The sequence below is a fragment of the Neodiprion virginianus genome, chromosome 6, assembly GCF_021901495.1.
Source record: "Neodiprion virginianus isolate iyNeoVirg1 chromosome 6, iyNeoVirg1.1, whole genome shotgun sequence".
NCBI classification, from domain to species: Eukaryota; Metazoa; Arthropoda; class Insecta; order Hymenoptera; family Diprionidae; genus Neodiprion; species Neodiprion virginianus.
The window spans coordinates 20,672,847-20,693,541 of NC_060882.1; the positions used below are offsets into that span (position 1 = coordinate 20,672,847).

General features: G+C 44.8%; 1 protein-coding gene across 4 annotated transcripts in view; it reads right to left on the bottom strand.

Annotated features, from left to right (window-relative positions):
* Positions 1-20,695, bottom strand: part of LOC124306967 (protein slit) — a 200,497-nt gene that overhangs the window by 49,356 nt on the left and 130,446 nt on the right. The window contains exon 1 of one of the 4 annotated variants that reach the window (XM_046768189.1): positions 1,089-1,099. The exons of the other annotated variants lie outside the window; for them this stretch is intronic. The gene's annotated coding sequence lies outside the window, so the exon portion shown is untranslated. Of the gene's footprint in view, positions 1-1,088; positions 1,100-20,695 lie in introns of those variants that run through there. 4 annotated transcript variants of the gene reach the window in all.

Consider the following 20,695-nt stretch of genomic DNA (forward strand, 5'->3'; position numbering starts at 1 on the left):
CTGAACCAACATAGACGCGTGTCTCCCACGCGTTACACTCGGTGTAGGTATTGAGAGTGTCGCGATAGAAGTAGAAGTAGTCTCTGTTACTTCTCTCATGTGGGGTCTGCGAGAGATGAGTTTCCCACAAACAAAACGAGAATAAGTGGAAGAGGAAGAAGAACAGAGAGAGAAAAAGTCGTAAAGAGAAGAAGAAGACGAGGAGAAGCTGCGAGATAGAGGACGAGAAAAAAAAAAAAAAGATAAGAAAAAGAACAACAATCTTCCACACCGCTACGTTACTTATTACACAAGTCTCGCGGGTATTTACAGTAACATAAATTCACGGGCCACGGTAAATACGCCCGGACCACCCCACGGAGAATTATTTTCCACTCGAGTTGTTGCCCGCGCGCTCTTTTCTGAACCGTGCGGTGATTAGGTCCCGGGGAAGATTCACTCTTTCACCTCTGATCCACCTCGGCAAGGGATGAAGAATGACGCGCTTCGAGTGAGCCGATGCCTAGCCGAAAATTATGTAGGTAAAGCCGGGAGATAAATGGGGTGAGCAGTAACGAGCCCTTGCCTTGCCCCCGTCTCGAGTTTCCTTCCGGCGAAAATGACGCGCGCGAGGATCAAATCTGCCCAACGAAGATTTGCCCATTTTTTTTCTGTTCCCGGGTTTGTCCGTAAACCTGAGGATTCAACGACCGGAAGAATTGTGTAGCGATTCTCAGCAGCCCGCTAACCGAGTCCTTTCTCCAAATCGTTTGGGCGGAGACAAGAGCTGCGCGACGGTGTTACGCAGATACGCATCCCACAGCAATTATTCAATGAATACATGAATAACGTTCCACCTGATACATAATGCAGCATCGTAATCACAGTACAATAGTAGCCGCTGCGCCGTCGCAGCGCCGAACAAACCACTCGACGAGCTCTGGTCTCACAAATTTTTCTCCGCGATGATAATTGACCCTCGGATAATTCAAGGGTGATTCACGCCTCTCGTGAGCTCGTCATCTTCCGCACGAAACGACAGATGATCGTCGGCTCCAACTTAACTGGGTTAGACAAATAAAGGGGAATTATGGAACCGAGGGACGAACCTGTGCTTTGATCACTGCTTTTCGCCTCACTATCGTCTTCGTCGGGTCCACGCTGACAATGAGGTGCGTCTCTCAGGCTCGTTGAGCATTCAATTAAGAAGGTTCAACGCTGGACCGAAAGATGACAAAGCGGGATTTGGGAATTTTGTTTTTGTCATGCTGGTTAGGGGCGCGGATTTCTCTGTTCCTCTCTATTTCTCTCGTCATTTTAACACGCAGAGCCTGAAATGAATTAAGTCATTTTCGATCCCGGTTCCTTCAAACTGCCGTTACGATACGATCGGCACGGTTTATCGCCTCGTTATACTTGCGCATGAAATAAAAGTGCGACTTGCATCGTCGTGGCGAGACACGTCGAGTGGAAGAAAACCCGCATGTACCCAGACATAACTCATACCATACAGAGTCGATAGAAATGCATGACTCGGTGTGCACGACCGGGGCTGCGGAACAAGCGTTGAATAATAATAAACCGTGTGGTTTTCAAGCGATGCATCATACTTTGCTTTGATCCGCATCAAGCGGTTCAAACTCCTGCAAGTTGGAGGATCGATAAGCCGTGCATCGGTGGTGCAAGCACACGTTTCGAACACTCGATGCATGAAGACGTCAGGAGGGACGGGTTTAAGCTACGTTAATTCCCTCTATTCATCGCTTGGCAAGCGGTTCGAAAGGGCACTTAAAAAATTCCGCAGCGTCTTCGAATTCAAACTTATATGTGTATTACCGTAATGCGCGAGCAGCCTCCCATTGACAGAAAACCTCGTGACGATGTTCGAGCAGCGGCACTTTCCCTTTGGAAATCACATCTCGAGGGACCGGTTCGCCTCTCCTAAGTGTCTTCCTGCAGTGAGTCAAGGACTGAAACGAACCCCGTAAAAATTCAAAGTGACAGTAGACTCTGCATATTGGAATAGATCCAGGTTTTTTCTAGTCACTGGTTTTACTTCAAGTATCGAATGGGCTTGATTCGAGTTGAGTGACAGTTGCGGGATGTTAGCTTTTTCTATATTTTTTTTTCTGTAACAAAAATCTGTTTTACAGAAAAATATAAACTTGTGCGCTTTCGATGAATACTGAAATAAGTTGTCGACAATGCACCGCCGTAAATAAATTTCTTTACATTCTGTAAGTAGTGATCCTAGACACGCAAGGAGAGCTTTTAATCGAAACCAATTCGTAGTTCAAGTGCGTCATTATATGTGTAACAGATGTTTGCGAACAAACCATATGGGGAAAATACACCGATATTAAGCCTGGAAGTTGCTATCGGGGGTTTATAAGAGAAAGTCTAGCTGTCGTCGACGGGATTCCGGATAACAAATGGGTCGAGTTGCGTCACTGGCCATAATCCCTTGCATCATAGGTTGTATAAAACGGGGGTAAAAGCGTATGGATTGGGGTGACATTTCAACCGACCTAGTGTCGCGATCTCGTCAAACGGATACCCGAAACTTGAACCTTAAGGCGTTCTTTGATCTCTTTAATTCTATGTCTTACAATTAGGCGACTGCGGGGTTGAATCGTCAAGAGTCAAAGGCCGCCCCCGTTTTCAACTTCTTTGATGGCTAATAATCGGGTATTTACGGCTAAACGACGTTTAATCAAACTAGTTACAGCCGCCTATAAAGTCGCTGCGTAATCGATGGTGCACCGAGCCAAGGTAAGACCTGGTCGTCTTATAAGCTCGCACACACAGCTGCCTCCGTAGTTCTATTATATCGCCATTTGCATGCTCACCGAAGCTGAAGGCTTTATGGATCCCGTTCGTTATATCGATATACAAGATTATCGGCTTTCGTAGGCTTTTTCTGCGCTCCGTAAAGGTATAAGGTATATAATAAACGGGCAGGAAATTTTCTCGATTTATTATTCAGATTAACGGCTGATTCGTGCGGTCATTTTCATCACGCGGTGAACGATCAAAGGGGCTGCAGCCGTTCCCCCTAGCGTCTTAAAATAATTCCGAAAGCCTTTTTTCTCTCCCGACTTCATTCGATCTAATCGAATCAATTTTCGCTGAAATGAAATTTCAGGCATAAGAAGGGACCCTTCAACACGTATCGATCGTTGAAAATTCCTCGATTTCTCTCGCTAACGGTTATTCCAAATGCAGAAACTCGTTCCTTGAATGAAAATCATCGATTGGTAGCACATAAATTTTCCTCACCTCGCTGCAGCCGTTTTTCTGATGGTGCAATTTCATTTATAATTCAACGATTTCCTCAGGTATTCAACCGGTTTCTCGACTTTCTGTTTCTACTGTTCCTTGACCGGATTTTTAACCTGCGTTACAGCGTTGTGCAGACACTCTGCGCAGTCTGCTTTCGCTGTATAATAACTAAGATTGGAAGAATGATCAAACAGAGAAAGAGAAGGAGAGAAAATCATTCTATAAACACTACAAAATAAATTTTCCCCGCTTTTAAAACCGCGGTCAAGCTTTTTCCTCGGACTTGAACGTCCTGTAGAGGTGAAAAAAAAAAGAAGAAAAAAACGTACAGAAATAAGAAACTAGGGGCTGTTGGACGTCGTAGCCGCAGCAGTTGAAGGAGATAAAATCGCGGGGTTTGCTCCTAAAGCGAAGGCATAAAGGGGCCCTATGCATAAAAGATGCTATCGCGAAATGTCTCACACGGCCACAAGGCCTGGCCTGGCCCGATGTACACAGTCGGCCTCCGGAGGGCCCACACAGCGAAGTGCATCGCGTTTGCCAACTGTTCACTCGCAGCCTCGAGATCCGGGGGAGATTGCGTGCCTCCTAGACTCGAGTGAACAGCAACGGCGCGGTGGAGTAACAACGAGAGTCAATGGTCCCCGTCGACTCGTCATTATGCTCGCTAATGTCCCGGTGCAGGTCCTTCCGCAAAATGGCTGTAACTTGGCCGCGCGTCGCAAAAGTTGACATTGACTAACCGCCGCCATGTATAAGACTGGTGGCACCTGCGGGAGACTTGGTGAATAGCAAAATACACGCGAAAAGTCCGAGGAATACGGAAATAACGCTCTCTGTATGCGCTCATTACGTTCGAGTCATGGAAATATGGAAATCCGTTTCATTTTTCACACCGCGGGTAAATTAATTGCTGACAACGCGATTTGCTAAAAGTCAACGCAAAGGCTGCCATATCCGATATCGGGTATAATTGATGTGCCTTTTGTTGTCTGTTCTCCGACAACCGTCGGTGATAAGAATTCGTTTCACGCTTTTCATACCCTCAGTTCAAACATTTCTTCGGTATATTTTGTATCGTGATAATGTAACGAAATTAGTTCCCGAGGCCTGTTCAAAAATTCGGGACTGACAGGCGGATGTTTGATTCCAGTAATTGATTGGCTCTGTTTCATCGAGTCTTTTTGTTCATTGTCGAGTCTTCGTCACGCCGTCCGACTCAATACGTACGTATCCCCGCGCTGAGACCTCTCCACCTTAAATCACGTCGTATAAAACAAGTGTGAGAGGTGTAATTTTTTCTAGTCACGCAGCGACACGTCCCCGTGGCATGTAATCAGGAACACATTGATTATTGATTGCGCGTTAATTACGTATTCGGCGATTCACGGTGTATTTTAAATCTCTTTACCAGCGAGCCGCTAATAACGATCCCGAAGGTGCTACCAGCTCCGATCAGTGACGGTGCTTTCACCTGGCCCGCGCCGTAAAAATTCGTGCCTTCCTCAGCTTAAATAAGCCGCGTTGTTCGCAGGGGCGAAAAGAAAATCCAGAGTTTGAAACCCACGAGGCTGACCATAATTTTCCGGCGCCAATTTAATGGTACGTCCTTAACACGCGTACGCGTCACACTGATCGGGCGCTAATTAATACGCAGGCAATTGAGCGATAAACAGCGTGAATCTCTCTACAGGCGATGTTCGCCCTGCGGCAATGTGCCTTGCCCGAGTGCAGTTTCATCCTAATCTCACGTAATTTCGATGGACGGGCAGGCACTCTTCATCATCTATCAATTGCCCGGTTGTCGGATCGGCCGTACGAACGTCCTAAAAACGCATTCTCCAACAGTCTGCATCCATAAATGGATTGCGCGCAGACTATCATCCTCGACGCGAGCTTCGAAGTGACAAAAAGTAAATGGGCCAACGAGACAGCGACGGGCAGTGTAAAAAACTCACAGGGTGTAATAATTCAAGCGTTGTGGTTCCAAGTGGCTCTACTCGATTTCGATTAACGTCAAGTTGTCAAAATTTGTCACTCGCGCTGCAGACTCGATTGTAAACGTCCTGTGGTAATTGCTTTATGTGTGTACTTGACAGTTTTCGATATTTCATGCATTGTTCCACGCTTTATGAGTCACTTATTAATTTATAAATCTACAGTGTTTTTTTTTTCATTAAGCTCGAAGCGAAAATTTCTGTCTCTACTGTTTGAGAATAATTCTACGCTCGAATTCAAGCTGCGAGGGATCATAACGAGGCCCGGCGTATCGTAGGTGAGGAGGTCAGGCGTCAAGGTTGAGTGATAAATAACGGGGAGGATAATTAACTCCGTCGAAACGGAGTTCGACGAGTAGGAAAAGGGGGTGTGTTCGAGTCCCCAGCATACTTTCGCGTCAGCGAACCAGAGAAATATTGTTACGTCGTCAGTTCTCGTGTGGAACAAGCCACGGATTAAGGTTCATCGAATTAGAGAGGTCAGCACGGCGCGGGGAGAAGGGTGGAGGACGGCGAAAAAGTAGGGAAAAATTATTTTCCTACGCGAGAGTTTGAAATTCAGCGCGGTGAAACAAAAAAGAATAAAACGGAAATGGATATAAAATTATTCTCAAAATTCACTTCAGTCGACAATGTTGGCGGTGGTGGTGGTGGTGGTGCAACTCTGTGCCGCATCGCGTCAAACTCCGCGATTGCGATGCATCTGTCATATCGAGCGTCGTCAATAGCTCGTCGGGATTTTCAATGCGGCCGCGTTTCAATCCGTGTAATCAAATTACAGTCAGTCAGACAAGCTGCAGCCGGTGACGAGCAGCCGAAAATCGGGTCCGTTTATTCGTCGTGTTTTACAGCGGCAGCTCCGAGCTTTTCCCACTTTTGCAATGGTATCGCTTTTCCAGGAAGTGGACGGATCCTGCGGGGAATGGAGACGATTTTGGGATATGAAAGAATTCGGATCCGCGATCCACAAGCGTATCGCTTCTACCAGGGATATCGGTGTAACAGTCGGGCAAAATTACACGCACGTATTCCGCTTCGTCGTGAAAGTTATCCTCTTGAAAGCTGCGGGATCGTCTCCAAATTAGAGTAAACGCGCTCAAAGACGTTCACCGATTTTGCACTGTGAATTTCGCCCGTTAAGCATGTTTTATTTTCAGCGGATATTCACAGCTCATCGATAATGTATTTATCAGATTCTATCGAGGCAGAATGTGCCTGACGGCACTGCTGCTGGGTGGGGATCGGGGAGAGGAGAGGGATTGTCGGACTGATGCACGTATATAACAAGCCTTGGTGAATACCGCCTTGATTGACCGGACAAACGGATGGACGAAGGGGGCTCGATTCGGCTCGTGGAATTCTGTATTCGATTATATTAGCCGCGGCAGGATCGCGTTGATTCGTACACTTGGTACTTTGGATCGTTGCTACATTCGTGTATCCTAGAGGGAGGATAACACCGTATGGATCGTGGGTCAGGGGTAAGGTGGGGGTAAGACTTGAGAGCAATGCGTCGAAAGATTTGAGGAATTAAAAATCCACCCAAGTTCTGCAGAGTAAAAGTAAAGTAAAGTTGAGTAACTTGAACTTGTAATCAGATCCGATTTCATTTTTAGCCATCCGTCTTTCTTCGTTCTCACAACGTTTTTTTCGAATCTAAAATCATTTGGATTCTAAGGTCAAGGTTTTTATGGCAGCGTTCCAACCTATGACTCAGAAATCATGCGTGCTGAGTGATTTATACACAGCTTTTCAAATTCGAAAAAAAAGGACACTTTACCCAATTGACCCAGTCCAAGTCCTTGTCTCGTTTCAAACTGTCTTTCAGCTCGTTGAACTCACTTGCTTGTATTAAACCCTTAATTCGTTGAACTCACTTCATTTTCATTAGTTCTTTATTGCATGAATTAACTCAGATTACACTTTAGATGTTTGAGGATTGAATATTTTCAAGATTTATTCAATACCCACTTTTCAGTTTACGCATAATGGTACTTCTGTAATTTACTGTAAACGATTAATCGCTGCAATCTCAATACAATATCAATTCCCCAGAGAATAAAAAAATTCTTCTTATCATCGTTTGCCTGCATTCGAATATTGATCTTGACTGACGGTTGAAAAGATTTGTATACACGAACGTAATCATTTCACGAGTTCAGCAATAAAAACAAACTGGTAGAAACTTTACAATCGTACGTAAATTACTCGTCGTTTTTCATTGCTCCGAGCATAATATAAAATCATCCATAGGTATAATAATTTGTTCCTCGACCGATCAGTTTCGACAAAGAGTCAAATCAGTCGGTGTAGGTGTATGAAATACGTGTGACAGAGAATGGCTACCGCTCTGTTGAAGGCGATGCGAAGAGATCGAGATTCGTGATCAGCAATGAAGATCCCCGAGAAGAAAAATCTCCCGTGGCCTTTTGGCCCCATTAGTATTAACAGACCGAGTATATTTTCAATCCCAAACGAAGATTTATTGCCCCGTCTTGCGCCCTCGCTCGGAATCAAATATTATTGTGTAGACGTCTAATAGAATCGTAGGAGAGCGTTATACGAGCGATCCGAGAGTCCAATTCTCGTCGCAGATGACGCGAAGTGGCTCCAAATAAATCTGGGCGCCAGATCAACCGGCTCGCTTTCTCATCCAGCATCTCCTCCTCCTCATCGGCGTCCAAAACTCTTTATAGTCCAGGACATCGATACTACCGAGGACCAGGGCCACGTGTCCTTAAAATTCGAAGTTGCAGATCGGATCGCAAGTCCATTACTACTGCAGAGCTGCCGAAATTAAGTAGCGAAGAACTCGAGTGAGTAGCGAGATTTGGCGATGCGGCGTTTCGTCGGTTGTCACCGGCTCACGAAATATCAATTTTTTTAATGATGCCGATTTTAGGGACCGATTCGAGATACTATCGCCAAACTCACAGCGCTGCACGGGCTGCATTCGGGCAGCGTGGAACGCGTTTAGTCGGAGGTGGGCACGAAATAATGCTCCTTAGATAAGGATCTACAAGCACGTGCGCGCCAGAAACTCGTGTCAAAGGTTAAAAATTGTGCGCGAGGGATGTGAGTGTGATTATATTTTCAATACGAAGGCGCGCTGTTTCACTTATTCATTGTCAAACCCATCGGGGAGCGTTAAACTGTCGCCGAATTTTTGAATGACGGGGCTTTTCGGTATGGTCGGTAAATTCGGTTTTAAAGATTTCCTAATTTCCTGCTGCGACATATCGCATTTATCAATTTTTATGCTCACTTTATATAAAACCATTGATATTGAATGGTTCAGTGATAGAAGTACAAGGTAATAAGTATGAATAATTGTCAAGTTTTATGAGTTTTAAGCGTGTACATTGTACATATTGACATTTTTTTTTATCAATACTGCCGTTATCATCTTTGTAAATAAAAATTTCGAATAGCTAATTTAAATGTCGTTTAATTTTGCAGAATTCCCTGACTCGTACTAGTTTACCATATTTTCCAGCCGAGTGGCTCCACTACTGTTTCCGCACAGCAATATCAGCGTTGTAAACAAGTGTATATCCCGTAAGGAAATCTAGTAGCGGGTAGCAATATATTCGGACTGACACCGAGATCCAGACTTGTTCCGTTTGTAGTGCAGCACGTTGATATTCGCAGTTGAGAATCGCGCGACAAAGTGGAGCGCGTATCACGAATTTCGCAAAACGTTTTACATGCGCAATATAACGAGACACAAAAGTCGAGAGAGAATAACGCGGCTCTTTTACCGACGACGAATTGCGAGGAAAGTATTATGTGCACGCGGAATGGGTGTCTACACACAACGTGAAAGGATATTGCGATAAAATCGCGTATACAGTGGTTCTACATTGAAACGTACAAGTGCAATTTATCGACAACGGTGAAAGTGCATGATTCGATATGTTGCAGGTATTACACACATAGTCGGAGAGCGATAAAACTATTCATCTCCAGTCCACTTTCATTCGATTTATATCCAGCCCATATTCCAAGTCTTGTACAGCTATTATTCAGTCAGTCCAAACCGCATTCGCGTTTGGAACAATTGCGGTAAAATTCCCGGGTTTCCCGTTTTCACCTAAAGTTAAAACTGGTGTTGACCCTCGGAGTCCGGTTCCTGCAGCAGTAAAAGCGTGTAGGTACGACCTCTTGTTACCCGGGTGAGGAAGGCAGAGTTTAATCGTGGAATAAGCTGCATTCTCTCGTCCCCGAAAGCGCCCCGAGGCACTTCGAGTCCGGTATGCAGAGCTGGCGTCACGCGTACATGCGGCCGAAAGAAGAACGCAAGCTCCAGTAGCGCCGCTCTAACCGCGTATAGCTCGTTTCATTGTCACTTGACTTAAGTAGACATAAATTAATTTAAACCACTGTACGTTAGCCCGGGGCAACGCAGCAGCAGCAACGGCGAGTGGCTCGTATATATTCATTGTTTGTTTAATCAGTTCATAAATTAGTTAGCTCGCCGGTGAGTGCCAGAAACGTTTCTACCGCATAGGTACCAACCGGCACTGACAGCAAGGTTCGTCAAAAATTCCGACCAAGTATGGTTCGAGGACGGATTGACGAAGCGGCGAAAATAGGTGGGAGCAAATTGCAGCTTTCTAGTTACCGGAAAAGTGGCTACCAGCCGGTATCTACACCTGTAATTTGGCGAATAAAATTCCGTGAAAAGGCATCGCGTGGTCTCCGAGTTGATATCGAACGAGATACTCGGTCGCCTTTGCCCTCCACACGCGCAGAGATCCCCCCTCGCACTCGCTGCGCGTTAAAATGCACCCCAGCGTTACGCCCCCCTCAACCCCCGAGCTTTTTTCCCCATTCCCCGCACTCCCGATGGCTCGGTGCCACGAGAGAGTGGTGGATAATTCTGTTTTAGTTTCGCATTACATCGCTGCATCCGGGTTCTTCCTTCGGCCCCGCGTACATTTCGAACATCGCCTCCGGGCGAACGCTACGCGACTCGACGCCTCTTTCCGCCCCCGGGTGGCTACCGATGCTGAATAAGAATTTGACTAATTCAATCAGGGACGCTAAGAACCTGCCCCGCTTTGCTACCGCTCCCATTGTACTCCTTGTTACTTTGTTACTTTTGTCAGGAAACTGCGTAAGACAGTCATGGACCTTGCGTTGAAGGGCGGGCTTCGACTTTCCGTACCTTGTGACAAATATTTGGAAGCAATTTGAACACGGTTGTTTTTCACATTGGATACAATTCGCTGACCACTAGCAATCGATATCAATCTTCCGGTCGCAGGTACCCTGAACGAAACTTTCCAAGCTCCGTAACGAAATTCGCGAAGATGCTTCGGCGACTTTAATTCACTGATAGCAGCGAATCCAGCAGGCTGGCGCCCAGCTCGACGAATTCCCAAGGGACAGGATGAAGAGAGTACCACGATTTTCTCGCATGGTGCATGCATCGAGGATGGCGGATACGGCGAGGATCCTCCATGCATGCGCCATGATCGCATAGGTACATACATGTTGCAGTTTAGCCGGCCAATGCAATTTCGGAGAATTTATACTCGCATCCTATCGCCGCAGCACCAGCTGCAAGCGAAACTACCCTCAAACTGCGAAATTATATTAGAACACACGTAGAGTTGTGGTAGAGTAAAAGTAACGGTTTATGGAATCCATAGCGCGTTGACTTGCAATGGATGTGATTCCGCTAGCTTTCCACAATTGTTTTTAGAAAAACTTGCGAGACAGATTATACGCCGAACGGAACGTTTCATCGAAGATTGCGCTTCTAATCAGCAGCGAACTCCTGAAGAATTGGCCTCGAATTACTTTCGGCAAAGATTTCGAGATTGGGTCCGTTCCAACGAGACGAGGGGTATAATAATCGACAATTACCATTATTTCCATCAAGCGTTCTCGGCTGAGATAATCCGCGGATTATTCGGACGAAGGCCTCATAAATTCCACGACTGTGCGTGAGTCACGAGGTGGATTATGGTGTAAGCCGCCATGACGACGGACCACCGGCGACAACGATATCCAGCATATAGGTAGGTATACAAGTACGAAACTGGCGGGGTCCCCCGGGTTCCTCCCGACTGCGGAATACATCCGCCGTCGCCTTAGTCCCCGCCTAAAAACTCATTTGGATGCGAGCAATGGCTCGTGAACTGAAGTGAGAATCGTTCTTCCGGAAACGCGTTCCTGCCGCCCAACCAACAGACGACCTGGAAGATCAGGCAAGCCAATCCACTGACAAGTATTTAGAAGCAACGACCTCTGTGCCATGAATATCTGCATGCATCGGCGAAAGAAACGTGGATGCGGACTAACAAGATGAAGCCATCCGGAAGGTTCGACGTGAACCAGACAATGTTTGACTCGGACGATCGGGTTTCGAGCTTTTTACGAAAGGTTGGCGCACCTGGGTCGAGAGACTTTGAGAAAAATGGCGCGAATTTCCACAGCGTGACGGTGATATATTTTAGTGAATTGATTGGACGATTACGAACGGTTTGGTGAGTTTGAATATCATCAGCTTGAATGGAGTATTCCAAATTATTTGACTTTCTTATCGAGTCCCTCGTTAAAATCGCTCTACGACCTTCTTCGCGGGGAATAATTTACCGCCTCGCTTGACTTCACCCCCGCATTTTGAGTTCGACTAGACAGTAGAACGAACAAAACTAAGAAACAACATACATCCCAAGCCGACTTAAGGGCGGAAGTTGAGTTTTGATGAATAAGGACAAGAAGAGGATAAGGTTACAGTACCGTCCGGCAGAGCCCTTTGCCAGGAGCACTGAAGGGAGGCACTGAAAACATGAAAACGATTCCCATTCCCATTCCCCGAGAGCCGAGGCACTTTGGTCTTTAATACACGTATCGAATAATCTCCTTTGTCATGTAAATAGAAGAGATTACGTTTCGTGCGGGGGTCGCGTCTTGGCGATGCTGCTCATCTGCAGCTGAGAAGAGGAGCGAATAGCGGCTTTGTGATACTCGGATGGCGCCGCGCTAGGCGATAACATTGTGGTTCAAGGGCCGGGCTGCAGTTCGTCTGTATTATAACGTTCCTTCACGGATCCCTGAGGGAAAAACCGTCCGGATCCGAATCCCTCGGGTGACGTTCTCGCACGAATCCAACCGGCCAGCGCGCATCGGCTGCATCGTCTCAAAAATTATACCGCGATGGTTATTCCGGATGACGCATTGCAGATAACCATAGACTGCACAGCGACGCAATTTACCCCCGTTGACGGGGCGCCGAGTGTCGCCTTTTCCTCCCTGATCACTCCGAGCAGCCAGGGCAGGGAGTGTTTCAAATTTTAATTCACTGCAGTTCACACCGGTCCCCTATCAGATGTATAACAATCCACTCGCCATTAAGCGTTGCTGAAAGTTGAGCTCGCCCTTGCGGACTAATTTATAAGGGGTTATGTTCGGTCGGAACGTCGAAATGTGTATTCAATTTTCGTCGAGCTTCAATATTTTTGGTATTTGGAATACCTGGAGATTATTCCCTCAAAGTTCTCAGTCAAATCGACCAAAATTGACGAGGTTACGGGGATTTGAAGTGTACGGATACTTCAGCGTTCGATAGAACTTTTTTTATCTGTATGCGTAAGCAATTTGTGTTGTGCCATAAAGATATGCTTGTATTAGTAAGTGCAAAAGATAAAAACGGACGATTTTTTCACCCGAAATCAATAGACTTACAAAGGTCGACTATTTTGTCCCAAATAAATATTTCCAAACACTGTTTATTCAAGGACTGCATAATTTAAAGTATAAAGTAAATCTACTCGATTCTTTGATGTCACCGCTAGACACGTTTTTTTTTTTTTTTTTTTGAGAAAATACAGGAAAAAAATAACCGTACCTGTAATTTTTAATTTCGAACATTCCTCATTGGAAAAATTATGACAAGTTCACGAGAAGATAAGTTTTGAAATAAACGGATTTTTTTCCACTCACATAGTTATTAAAGTTTCGAAAATGGAAAAAAATAAATAAAACATTCAAAAAACCGGCGACTTTTCTGTCTTCCGTTACGTGTGCGATTAAATCCTGTAAAGTGAATAAAACTCAGCCTCGCGTTAATTATTCCAAAAGCTCAACAATTACTCAGCACGGCGCTCTGATTGCTTTTCATTTTTCACATCCAGCTCTGGCACTGCAGATTGCCGAGTGTATATTTCGGGGGTTAAAACACAGGCTATGAAGTCGTTGACGCGTGTACGGCTTGTGGTAATTACCGGCTGTCAAACAAGGAGATTTATCATAACACATTGTACAGTTGACACGATTTTACAAAATGTTTTTTCTCCTCTCCTCCTTTTTCTTTTTCTCCATTTGCCGTTTTCGCACGTGATGGGAATTTATCCAGGCAGGAAATACCGAGTCGTCGTCGTTATATTCCGCGGTTTTGTTATATCCCATTTTTCTTCCGCCCTCTCGCGATCCACCTGCGTGGTATTCGGGGCGGAAGGGTGACACCGAGCAGCCAATATCTCGTCGTATGCAAATAGTGTATAAGTGACACGTGTGAAATGACAATCACCCCTGCACGCGCGTCACCGGTAGTTTAATTAGATTACACCCCGTCGCCCCGCGCATATAACAGAGAGAGGGATGCACGCCCCAACGGCGAGCTTGCAGCCTAGGAGCAAACAAGAAGTGACGGGTTTTCAACCCCCTGCTGGAAATGATTGGGCGAATTCTTTCACCCTGGTGTCATCGTGCGGCGGTATGGGTAATAGCGCAGGGCACGGCTTATGCAAATAAATAAATATACGCGTACGTTATACACGACGCCGGTGAACTTGAAAATTCTAAGAAGCTTTTGAGCGGAGAAGCTTTATCGTGAAACACAGTTTGTTCTCAATCTCCTCACGGGAATACGCAAAGCACATGTTTGTCGAGCTGTTCCCGACAAATACGATCAATTTTTTTCGCCAAAATTCTCCTCCTCTTTTTTCTTAGTGTTCTTTTTTTCATTGTTACCTCCCCTCTAGTCGCACCTACGCGAAGCTCGAGAATCCCGAGTAAAGGAAGACGCGAGTTTGTGCCTACGACACCGGTTTCCGGGTAAGATCTTGACGTTGTTTAGAATATACTTGAAATACGGAATCTGGCGCGTATATTTACCCAGCAGGTATCTCTTTCGGGGATAAGACAATATATACGTCGTAGTATAAGGGGAGCGAAGAGCACTTACGGTAAAAATCGGAAATAAAATTTGATCCTTCGGTTGGGACCAGCGGTAAACAAATTCTCCCATAGCTGTTCCAATGGAGACGAAAATAGTCGAGACGCGAGTTGCATCCATTTCGGATCCCGAAACGGTTCCTTGCTCCCGCGGGTCCTCGGGGAGCCGAATACACCCTCGCGGAAAGAGGAGGAAGAGGACGACTTTGATGTCAGAGAGGCGGGAGGCGCGCGAGATGAAACGGAAAGATGGCTTTTTCCTGCTGAATTTTATATATACGTATACCCGAGTAGAAGATGCGTAAAGGTACGCGGCGGTTTAGCTACACGTGTATGTATCGCCTCTCCCGCACCTCAGAGGCAGTAATGGGCCATTCGCATGGCTGCCCTTGCCCTTTCATCTTCCTGCAGGAGATTGCTGCAGCAGCCGAAAAGCGACGCGGTTAAATTCCGAGCTGCGACACCTCGCTGAATTGAGATGTTGCATTACGAGTAAATTAGTAAGCTCGAAAACAGCGGAAGATCAAGAGACGCGGCTTCTTCACTGCTTTCAAATAACTTTAGTTACAAGGATTGCCGTTGTTCTTGACGATGATCACAAATTGCAGGCACGATTTTTCATCTCATCGCCGAATTCCTCGAGTTATTCAAAAGAATTTCTATTCCTTGACTTATACAGGCAATCAATGTTTACGGACGTGTGCAAAGTTTATTATTTCTTTATTTGTTATTTATTTCACAGAGGTCAGTCGAATATTCGAAATCTGAATACAAACGAGAATGGAAAATACGTGTAATGGAAAAAAGATCAGTCGCTACCTCAAAGAAAAGAATTAGGAAATAGAAAAAAGCACACGCACACGTGCCAGCTATTAAAAGGAGTAATTCCATTACAGTGCCTGGTTTATATAATATTGCATACGATATACAAAGCTATACGCGGTGAAAACCTGATCCGCATTCAGGATACGAGCGGACAAAACGGGGCGGCTTGTATTATATGTATAAAAGTCCCTGCATGAACCGGGAAAGTTTTGCGCGTTTTGAATCGCGTCAGATATCCGGTAGCGTTCCCGGCTTCCGTTGTGCATCCGTGTTGCCTGGGGATAGAGGAATTCCCCAAAGAGACGTTAATCCGAAGTCCATTAGAATATCGGAGACGCGTGCGCGGTTCTTGCTGCACGGAGAGGGCTGCAAAACGACCGGCGGGGGAATTGAGCGGTGGGGGAATGGGGGAAGAGGGGGTGGGGGGTATATGCTTTGGCGAATTATTGAAAAACGATGAAAACTCGGGGTGCAACCAGGTGCCTATAAATTTCGTTGAACTTCCGACCGGGCTTCGACAAACAGTCCGCAGTCGAATAAATCAGTAGTTCGGAAAAAAAAAATAGAAATAAATTGAAACAAAAAGAAAACGCATTCACGCAGCTACCACAGTTATAAAATCATAAAATAATGCGCGTTATCGTTCGCCGTTTTATATTGTAGCAAAAAGTTATTGCGCGCGTTCGGGCAGGGAGCTTGCGACACGCGAGTCGAGCTTTCGTGAGGCGCGGAAGAATTGACGTTCCTTAACATTCGTCCCCGTCGTCTTCTTAAGCTGCCTAACTTCGCAGTTTCGCTTCAAGGTAGGTAATAAAATGTCTAGGTGGGAACAATTTTCGGTTGTTAAAGGCACTCGCGTGTGAGCCGATTCTACTCCCAAAGTATACGTGCATATATTGTTTCGCGTCTTGCTGATTACAGGTCTTGGCCACCTTTGGACGAGTTGCTCTAACTTTTTTTTTTTTTACCAGAAGATACCTGTGCGGATATATCGGCAAGAGTTTCACCCTCAAAATTCACCGCTGCGGCGCGACGGCTTTGTAGTTTCGAACTGCGCTCGAACAACATATACATATATACTTATACTTATAGTTACAAAGGGTGAATTCCCCCGTTTTGCCCCCCCTCCCTCCCTTTTCTGATCCAGTAGTCATCACAGATAAAAGACATATGAGAGTTTTCATACGTCACAAAATGAATATGATTGCTACGTCAACCAGTATTATTGTAAAAATAGTCTTGTTTTTGACTTCTAACTCTAAACACGTATCGCCAATAGAAGTATTTTCATTGCTTAATTAATTTGTGCCTGTGTGATCACTTTTTTCCGCTCATCGAACCCTGATATTTTCTCTAGTAACTCCCGAGAGAGTTACAATATATACCACATGTTATGTAATTCCACACCGAGATGACAGAAAATTATCCACATGACAGTAAAACCCACAGTGATTCTTGTGGCGAAAAGTATTTTTTTTTTTTCTGAAGAGAAAGCGAGAACGTGAAACGGAGTGGAACGCTTTTAGCAACTTTTCTTTTTGCCAACCCCTCAGTCGGTTTTCTAGAAATATGTCAAAATTCGGCGTAAATGTGGACGCGAAAACGTTACAGACGCGACGTTTTAAGAGACACGAGAAATTCGTCAACGTGAATTTATAACGCGAGTTATGCGGTCATCTCTATGAAGAGAAAGCACATATTTTGGTTAAAGGCCTCCCTTTTTCGGAAGGTAAAAAGCCACCGCAAGGTTGTTAGGTGGGTTGGGATCAATTACGTCCTGCACAGTTTGTTTGTTCGCAAATTACACGAACGAATATCATAACAGGGTTGAAAAGACAAACAGCGTGTAATCTAAAAGGTTCCTCCTGCAGAGACGAGGGAATAAAAATAGCCGGTTGAAATGTCAAGGTGAAGAAGCTATTCACGGTAAAGAGAACTATGGAGAGAGATAGATAGAGAGAGAGAGAGGGAGAAAGCGAAAATAGGGGAAGTAAAGTAATGTGGAGAATTTTCCAGTGATTTGTGATATAATTCAGACCATTATCGTTCAGCACGAGAGAGTTTAATGGCTGCGCAGGGTGAGAGTCTGGTAATCTGCCATCACCGATGTTATACACTCGTGAAACAAAACACCGCGAGGGTAGCGTCGCGACGCCCTTCCGAAGGGGTTCCAGTCCCAGCGAGGTGGGTGAAGATTTTTCCTTTCGGTATAGCGAAGAAAAGAAACAAACACGCGTTATTTCAACCGCACGGTAATTTTGCCCGCAAGTCTTCTGGCCACTTGAATCTTTTGAATATTTCCCTTGTTACCCGGTACTTCTTCACCAACGTGAAGTACAAGGTACAAGGTATTTCGTACACGATGCACTCGCGATGAAAAACGACGCGCGAATTTCTACCGCGTTTCACTTTATATACAACGGTGATATACGTCTGGTTATTTATTTATTTAACCTTATTTTTACTTCCTTTCCCATTCTATTTGTATCCCTGCATTATTTAGCCCGCTTCCTCCAGAGTCACGCACGAATCCAAAAGCGAGGTTTTTCGCCCCTTCGCCGTCCTCCGTGTAAATGAAAAATTCAATATCCACCGGCGGATGTGCAGCGGATATCGCTTGCGGTCGATCCGGTCGGCAACCCGCCGGATGAATTGGTGATTCAAATGAAATGACCGATAGCCGATAGCCTTGAATAAAGATAAAAATTTCATCCCCCACTCCCGCTGGCGATCGAAAAATACAAAGAAGGAACACGATCTCTAGCTCGCGAGGATCGAGCGACAGTTGCTTTTATGATTGTTTAAAGCCGATGCTGTTCGTATATAAACTATATTGGACGCGGAGTTTATAAGTTTGGCCAACAGCTCGAGTTCCAGAGATCAAATGTCGTTTCAAAGGCGCGAACGATTCGTTTGCAATACATACGTGTATGCGCGTGAAACCGTGTTTGCAGGGACGTCGAATCGTTTGAGAAAAAAGGTATCAACGCGGGATAATTGAAGGGAAAATAAACGGAGATAGGTTTTACACACCTATAACGTAACGTATACGCAAACGCCGGAACTTCGGAAGGCGAGTCAACGTTTCAGTTCTGATCGCATCGCACCTTTTTCGACGCTCTTTTCGAACGGTATAGGTATATCCTGCAGGCAGCGTGCCGAATATGTCCAAACGATACGGTCCGTCTCCCCTATTTGCATACTAGGCAAATCCAATTTTACACGAACAAAGCCCGGCTGACGAAGGGCGCTAACTCAAAGCGATCCGTACTCAAAATGCTTCTTGTCCCGGAGCGACATATGTTCGATGTTTACAATTACTAGTCCCATCGATGTGTTCGTGCGTGGAGGTTGCGTGTTTTGTTGTCCTCCCCTGCGGAGGGATCAAAAATGATGTGGGTACTCCGAGAGGGCCGGTTGTATTGGCACAGGATCAATTATCCGCGGAGCAAACTTTGCAAAGATTCATTTTTTTTATCGTTCAAACGATTGTACAGCTCCCAGAAATTCCTGGAAGAAAGATTGTATGAGATAAAATGAAACAAGTACCGCCTTTGAACTGCTTTTAAACAACGTTAAGAAATTTTGTATGAAACTTCCTACACTGTGTTAAAAGTTTTATCTCGATACGGATCAGTCAATCCACTATGAATTCACGGTTTATTTCATTTACAAGTACAATAAATTTACTAAACGATTTAGTAAATTCAAAGTACTTTTTACTTCATTGTAAATTTAAGACAAGTACGTTATAGCAATTTACGCTGCTGCAGCAGCTGCGCCGAATTTTGAAATTTGCAACGTGATTTCGTAAATTAACAACTATTTAGCACGGTAAACGTGTAGTAAATTCACAATTATTGTTAGCAGTGAAATTATTACAAATATATTGCAGCGTTTGCCTTTCGTTTATAATTGCGAAAAAATATTCGCGCAGTACATGATCTTTGGCATTCTAAATGCTGCTCCGAATTTGTGTCCGACTTCCTTTTTTTTTTTTTGTTCTTCGGCCAACGCCGCCACGTAGTGGCAAATTTTCAAAAATTCATCTTGTTTATGGCTTCAACGGTGCGGTATCACGTGAGAAAAAATTTCACGTCGCTCTCATTCACCGGAAGAATCTCCCCAGAGAGGCCGGAGAGAGATCTACTCGCGACATTGACCACCATCGGGTTAGGCTGGTTAGGCCGGTTAGGTCGAAGGATCGGTAATCCACTCTCATCCGACGCCTGGTCGTAAATCTCTGTGTCTGCAACAGGGTTTTTCTTTTTCTTCACTTTTCGGTTTCTTCTCGCCCAAATGAAAAGTGCTTGGCTGCCATTGTGTCTAAGTAACAAATTCAAGCGCGAATAGAGGGGAGTTGGATATTTTGGTAAATATTTCATGTACAAATACACAATTTACACATTATTGGAATTAAATTTCTACAATAACAAATGTTCACCGACTGTAGCTTTGACCGAAAAGCAGAACATTTTTTATTGAATACTTCTCTGTGCAATTTAAAAATAAGCATGCAGAGTTACGAGTGATTTTGATCAGTCTTTCATTGTGAAAAGAATTTTCTGCGAAAAAAAAAATCTACCAAAGGATTTTGATGGGCGGTCTTGGACCTCAGATTGGACCTTTCAAGTTTGAGCTTTCCAACGCCGTTGATAAGAATAAGCATCTCGCTCATCAAGGTTAAGAGAAAAAGATGCCATTAATATCAAAGATTAGTTTACACCCAATTTATCTACCACCAACCGCAAGAGTTTTAATTGCGTCACGATGGATAATATTACAGCTCTCTCCAGAGGTTGGACCAATTTAACGACGGCAATATAGTTAAACGCGAAGTAATAATTTTTTTACGCCGCACAACTCATCATTGCCACTTCTATATTCGTCTCCCAATGTAGGTAATGTAGGTATATACACACACGCACAAATATGGGATCAATAAAACGGTTAAATTACGTGGAAGTGATAAAAGTGAAACGAGAAGAAACCAGAGTAAGTGTATAGAAATTTGTCGACCCGTCTCAGTCTCTGCGTTTCTAGCCACAGGCACGTGTCGTTGCCTCGCGTTTGAAGCCGATGAAGTAGGTAATCCAAAGGGTTTTCGATTCCGACGAAATGGTCTTTCCGTGGCGTCGATGGTGCAATAACGTTTAATGCATCGCCGCTATCGGATGTCGGCTTAATCTAAACCGAGGAACGGTCATCGCTCGAAGTGATTTGCGCCAATTTTTCCTCTGCATTGGGCCAAACTACGTTGCGTAGGCATTAACTAGGTGCAAACAAAAATAGAATTACGGCTTCGATGTTAAAGTTATATTCGGAGCTTTTACAATGCCGCTGAATACAAAAATTGGGTCACATGTTTCAGTTTCATAGTAAAAATGTCAATAAGACAAGACAGTGATATAATCAAGGTGTGA